The following is a 7,123-nucleotide window of genomic DNA, read 5'->3' as shown; positions in this document are numbered from 1 at the left end:
GTTAACCTCCACACACTCCAGAACGGCTGACGCTGTATCTTGGACATTTCTTGTTGAATCTTAGATGGATCAGGTGAATCGGACTGGGATTGGGCTGCAGGCATTTTTATAGATTTAATCCCTAACATACACAGCCAATCCTTCCGTGGGAACAACTTTTCCCACCTATCCCAGACTTACCAGTAGCTTACAAAAAGGGCAGAAGTTGCTTCCCGGTTTGCTAAGAGCATGTGCCAACCTGACACCTATGCTGCTTAGCATACCGGGCCCAACCCCTTACCTGGCAACAGTAAGTCTGGGGTTTGGCTACCAAGTGTGAAGGGCCCATACTTCGCACCGGTATCTTATACTTACAAATATCCCGGACACCCTAACACCTCGGGTCATTGAGGCTTTTCAACTCCGGACAACTCTAGACACTGGGGCACCAATTTAGCAGGGTGCCCTTTGAAGTACGGAGATAAAAATCCCTCAGCTCATTCATCCATAACATATGGGCATGTTAATGGATTCATTGCCGGGCTTGCAGGAAAGGGTTTCCTGCCTTTGCATTTAAAATACCATTGATCCTCTGACTTTTTTGCTGGGAAAATCAGTCGAAGGCCTACCCACACTACTAACTTGACTGATCTCTTCTATTCTTATGGCTGCAAGATTAAAATTCTCATTTACCTCTATTAGGAGGGAGAAAGACCACCATTGGATCTGTATCCAGTAGAATGAAAGGACCACTTGGGAAGTGGGGAGGGGCGGGCTTAAAACCTGGGAAGGAGGAGCCACTAAACTCCAACAGCTGAAACAGCTGAAAATAAATTGACAAAACACACAAAACCCCAGCAAGCTCTTTTTGGGAACCCCGAGCCCTCACAAAATATATATGTATATAAGTGTCAAAAAGGACAGCTATTGAGCGTGGCATACACTGGCGACACACTTTATCGCAGTGCGGCCAGATCCGCAAGCCGGGAGATTTCCCGGCTTGCTAGTGGCCGCCCCTCGGCGTGCCGCGCGTCATAGACGCGCGGTCACGCGTCATCGGGAGCCTGCGCCCCCTGCACGCGTGTCCAAGGGCTCCCCGAGGGAGCCCTGGTGTCCCGCGATCGCGGGACAGCGGCAGGGGGTTCCGGGGGACCCGGCGGACCCGGCAGCGGTAGGGAGAGCGCCCCGATCGGAGGGCGCTCTTCCGCTGCTTCGGCGCGCGCCCGTCACACTCGGGCGCGCGCCAGGCTACTGCTGCGGCACAGAACGGGCAAATGCTCGAATAAACTGTGCCGCAGCAGTATGTATACAAAAACGACAGAGAAGCCCAATGCTGCATCCAATATGACAAAAATACACAGTAAAATACTTATATATTCTCTTGAAAAAGGGTCATTTAGTTTAACCCTTTGGCCAAAGCGTTATAAGCTTGCGAGCCACGACAAGGCAGAAACCCATTCGCAATTCCTAACACTACCAGATAAAATACTAATATATCTGTAAGAGATGTGTGCAGAGGTATGCAATGGAGACCGTTTTTAAGGTGAAATTAAAATAAGGCTTTATTGCGCCTGTCCCTTTTAACACAGCAAAACATATGAAAACAACAAACGCCTATCCCTGTTTAAGGGCTAATTTACTTCCCCAGTCCCTTTCTCCAGGGCTGGAGGTTTAATCCCATTACCACCCTATTACCTAAAGTCTCAAGAGATACCTTAAAGCAGGTGTCCCTTCATGTCAGTCTCTGGTAGGTTCCTGGGTCCCCTGTGTCCAGGAATATGGTCTTTGGGTGTCTTGATCTCAGCAGAGCCTTTCTGCTCAAGACCTCTTTCCTCTTGTCAGCACCTTTGTGTATTGAGGAAAATCTCCCTTCCTGTCTCAGAGGCAGGCTTTTTCTGACACCTCTAATCAGCCAGGTGGTGTTGGTTAATTGTCTACCAGCAGTTAACCACCACACTGCTGGATTAGAGGCACATTTTTGAACAGGGATAAGACCCCTGTTACAATATCTCTATTAGGATTAATTCTATTAGGATTATTCTACTGGATACAGATCCAATGGTGGTCTTTCTCCCTCCTAATAGAGGTAAATGAGAATTTTAATTATAATAGAGATATATTAGTATTTTATCTGGTAGTGTTAGGACTTGCGAACGGGTGTCTGCCTTGCTGTGGCTCGCAAGCTTACAACGCTTTGGCCAAAGGGTTAAACTAAATGACCCCTTTTCAAGAGAATATAAATAAGTATTTTACTGTGTTTTTTTATCATATTGGATGCAGCATTGGGCTTCTTTGTCGTTTGTTGTATGCTCATACTGTATGAATCCATAAAAATGTTGGCCCCATGGACATACCCATCAGTTGTAAATAGTAGGATCTTTCAAAGCTAAAGTCATTTTTGTGAAGTATGAGTTCAATCAATGTCATTATGAACTCCGATGGCGGGCCATCAGTGTGATAAAAACAGAAAACAAGGGGAGCGCAGGTGAATAAAAGTCTTCCGAAATTAAATTAAATACCTAACGTTTTATGGGCAGGCTTGTTAGTGATATAGCCAGACTCCCGAAACCTCAATGATGCACAAGTGTCTTTATAGAACATAGTCAATGCACTTCTTGTGGTAAACATTATATAGGGAAGGGTCAGTTAAGAATCAATAGATATATTAAATACTCACACTGGCTTTTGTGAGCACAGGCACATCAGTTTGTTCTTTTTCCTTATGAGGATGAATAATGTGGTCTTTGGTTCACCACTCCTTGTGGCTCCTTCTCACCTGTTACCAATCAAAACTCTCCCCAAGGTGTTGATAGAACACAAAGAGAGTGGAAATAATAAATGTCTAACGAAATTACAATTGGTTACCGTGGAAACTAGGGACAGACTGGCTAATGATATAGCCAGACTCTCCCAACACCTCAGTACTGCACAAGAGTTCCAATAAAACCACAGTCAATGCACTACATGGTGTGTAGACTATGTGGTGATAAGTCAGAAAATAATAAAACAATCAATAACATTAATACTCACACGGGCCTGTGTGAGTACAGACACATCTGATGGTGTGAATACTGTGGTCGTCGTACTTCACTGGGTATGGCTCCTCCTTGCCTTGTCCCAAACAGAACTCTCCCCAAGGTGTCAGTGAAACACAGGGAGAGTGAGAGTGTAGAGTTCAACATTTTCTAAAATCACAAAAAATAGTGTGCACAACTAAAAATCCCCCGTTGGATTTGGCAAAGTCTGTGGGGCTCGTCCTGTTTAAGCGCTCCCTGCTTCCGCATCCAGGCAGTGATTGACACGCAAGGCTGGAACGTACTCCCACCGCTTCCCTACGGTGGCCTCCGAGGTACAAAACCTCTTCGAATGGATAGAGCAACGCGTTTCGCTTCATTTTAATAAAGCCCCTTAATGTGGTCTCTATGCCAACCCAGATAATTTCAAAATACAAATAAACAGGTCTCCGATACAGCCTATATTAAAGTGATAAGTGGAATGAATCTAAAACTAAAAAACATGAACTGAAACATATGAGACTAACTAATTCATGATCTAGATACACTGGGCAAGATTCTCTTAAAAATGATAAATTCTAGCTAACATAAAATCCCTCTTGCAGCGGCTTGCCTTATAGGGAAATGCACTCTCATTGGGGTCCAAATGGATCATAGTTCAGGAGTGTAATAGAACAGGAACCCATCAGATCTCAATTAATTCTATCAATGTATAATAATGATAAAATAACCAATTCCTAAAAAAGGTTTCCTTCAACCACAAAGTGTGGATACCCCAGGTAGATACAAAGTTACCACGAAATGTTAAAAATAGTTCCTATTGAACTAATGTCCCAGTAAAATTACAACTAGAATTAAAAAACAGAAATTTTAGTTTTGGCGCCACCTGGTGTCCATCCAGAAATGGCATTTTGATGAAACCAGAAACACCAACAACACATAAATACTGTAGTATTGGGAGAAGGAAGACTTGTGGCTGAATTTGAACACATTAGGACCTGGATCTTGCTGATTATCACAGTTTGATGTTGGAATGGGAAACTTTTCAAAGTGAGCATAATGGTTATATGGTATGTTCCTGAAGATCTTGAATTCAAGGCTCCAATACAGATAAATAGCTGATACCTGTATGAACCCTCTGATAATCTTATACCACAAATGACCCCATACCATCAAAAAATTACTATCATACATTAATTCCCTGTTGGGTGTCCCAAAAACAAAACCATAACATTGGCTGGTGAATTAAAATTATCTGTGTCTTAAATTACTAGCAACAACCATGATTTAAAATGGAATCCTAGGCAAAAAACAAAGAAAAACTGGAATAAAATACAATGGAAACTGTAGGGAGGGGGTGGGGAGGGAAATAAGGACAGGTAGAACAGTGGGTGGGGAGCAGATGTCAAATACAATAACCCCTAAAATTATTAAAGACAATGGTGGAGTAGAAGTGGATCTAAGGGGATAAAAAAAAATGGGTTAGCAAATACGGTTCACAAAAGAAGGAAATGCTGAACCCTGTTAGCAGATAAAGGCCCCAATATCAATATCTACATTGAGGCCCTGTGGGGACAGGATTTTGAGCCTGTAAATCCAAAAGGTCTCCAAGTGGCTAAGTTTAGCAAATCTTTAGCAAGTCTCCTCCTCTGATACCCTGGGAGATGCACTCAATGCCCCTATAAATAATTCATGAGGGATCTGCTCCATGTGCTATCTCGAAATGTCTAGAGACACTATAGGTGGCTAGTCTCTTGCGGATATTGCCCATGTGCTCCAGCATGTGGACCCTGAGTGGTCTCGAGGTACATCCAACGTACTGGAGACTACATGTGCACTCCAGCAGATAAACCACAAAAGTGGTTTTGCAATTGATGAAACTTTTGGTCTTGAATTCTTCTCCCGTAGAGTGGGATTTAAAGGTACTCTTCTCTTTCGACGCCCGGGTGCACGCTTTGCACCTAAGGCAGCTAAAGAATCCCACAGGCCGGGGAAGCCAATTGATAGCACTTGGCTTAACCTGGCCCCTGAACATACTAGGGGACAGCCTGTTCTTCAGATTGTATAAATAGATAAGTGAGATAAAATTCTCACTGGAGGGTCCCTATAACTTACACTCTAAGTACATAAATTGTGTAAGAGATATAGTTATCTCTGAGAATATAAATATTCCCATACAGAGAATCTATTATAGTATAATGTAGCTCTTATGTACCACTAATGAAAACTAAAAATAATAAAGTCTTATTACACTCGTGTGAGAGGCTGAGGGAACTCGCTAATTACCAGAATCAGGTTGTATGGAGATACTCAGTGCCCGATCATAGTACTGTTACTAATGTTACATATGTTGACTTATTTGATCTAGCTATGTTTAGTGCCGCAGCACACTTGGACACATGATGCATGATTTTAGCACTACTATTACCTGTTGGTTCTTCTGACTTGGTTATGTTTGGCGCTACTGTATATTTAGTGATGTGACGCTACAGCTGTAGTCAGAACAGCATAACCAAACACATTGTATGTAAGCCGAATTGGCAATAAAAGGTATGGGCAGTGTCAGTATTACGTTACATGAATACAATGTACTCCATGTGTATCATATTATAGACATTGATCTCTGAGACACAGGCATTCTGCACACCTACACAGTAAATGATTACAGCATTGCTATAATATGCTGTTGTTTCTGACCTAGATGTGTTTGACGCTGCCGTATATTTGAACTGCGGTATGTGACGTTACAGTTGCAGTTGGAACAACATATATCTAATACATATAGTGTGAGTTGAATGAGCAATAAGAGAGGCCATATGTATTCAATATATCTCAAGTGCACTTAACCACTGGCACCGATTTCTGAGAAACATGTATTATAAGCTTACTTGCTGTCGGGTTGATTAGCTATTTGCACTGTGTCTGTATCAATATGCTAACTTTGGCCATGAGTGGGAATAACGGCCCATGTTACATCTATATATATTGTACTAATTTAAACTCTTATGCGCCGTATGGAGACAATGGTCTCCGTGGATGTATATGTGGCAGCTTGTTACAACATCACTCTGGTTGCGTGAACACCTGCTAGTGGTGTGTTATTAGGCTACGGTGATACATATTTTATGTCTGTAGAGTGCATATATAACAGCTAATGTTATAAATAACTGTGCTGCTTCTATACTGATTCCTGTATTACTCATCAGATTGACCAACATTGGAGGCAGGTTACTGTGTAGTCGGTGGTTTGGGGCATAAATCCCAATCACAGTGCTCAATCCAAATCTGAACCTTTAGACAATAATGAGTACGAGTCCACATATCATGGTGACAGGAAACTGTATCAGCCAGCAGGTAGTGTAATGAGACCCAGTGCTATATGAATGCAGCAAAAAGACACTCAGTGTAATGGCAATAGTCCATGTGTCATAATAAAATAAAGGTTAACATACCGTTGTTGTATGGGACTCGGCCATACCAGACCCTTATGCTGCAGCACTATTCCGGGTCATCCAGTATCCCTGTGAGGGAGAAATATACTCACAGCAGGCTTGTTCCAATGCAGCGTGCAGCACGCTCAATATTCACATAGAGGTTGAAATCCAAAGATTCCTGCGGTGCACAGCCAAATAGGGTAGAGGACCAGCAAGGTGTAGTTTAAAAATATACTTTATTGAAACAGCATGGTACAGGGGACACACACTCTGACGCGTTTCGGACTGGTATAGTCCTTAGTCATAGAGCTGATCCGCGCCATTCATCCCCACTGATTTAAAGGGCTAAGCCCGCCCCCCTACGTCATCGCGCTCCCCGTTTTTGGCGCGAAAATCGCTGATATGTAATCTAATTGGCTTGGACTCCCAGCGCGTAGAATGACTAACTGCCGTATATATGTTTGAAGGGGAGTGATGTACATCCCCCTGCGTCATCGCGCTACTCATTTTGGCGCGAAAATCGCCACACTATAGCCTCATTGGCTGAGGCTCCCAGCCAATAGGAACGCTAGCTGCCCTAGGTATGCCTGAGGATAAGGGGAATGACGCGCATCTAGCTTCAGCGCCCAGACCCCTCTGCCGACACGTAGCGCGTCGTTGCTAAGCAACGACTATAAACAACAGCAAAGAGTCCTC

This window comes from Ascaphus truei, chromosome 3 (genome assembly GCF_040206685.1).
Source record: "Ascaphus truei isolate aAscTru1 chromosome 3, aAscTru1.hap1, whole genome shotgun sequence".
In the NCBI taxonomy this organism is placed as follows: domain Eukaryota; kingdom Metazoa; phylum Chordata; class Amphibia; order Anura; family Ascaphidae; genus Ascaphus; species Ascaphus truei.
Note: the sequence above shows the minus strand (reverse complement) of the source record.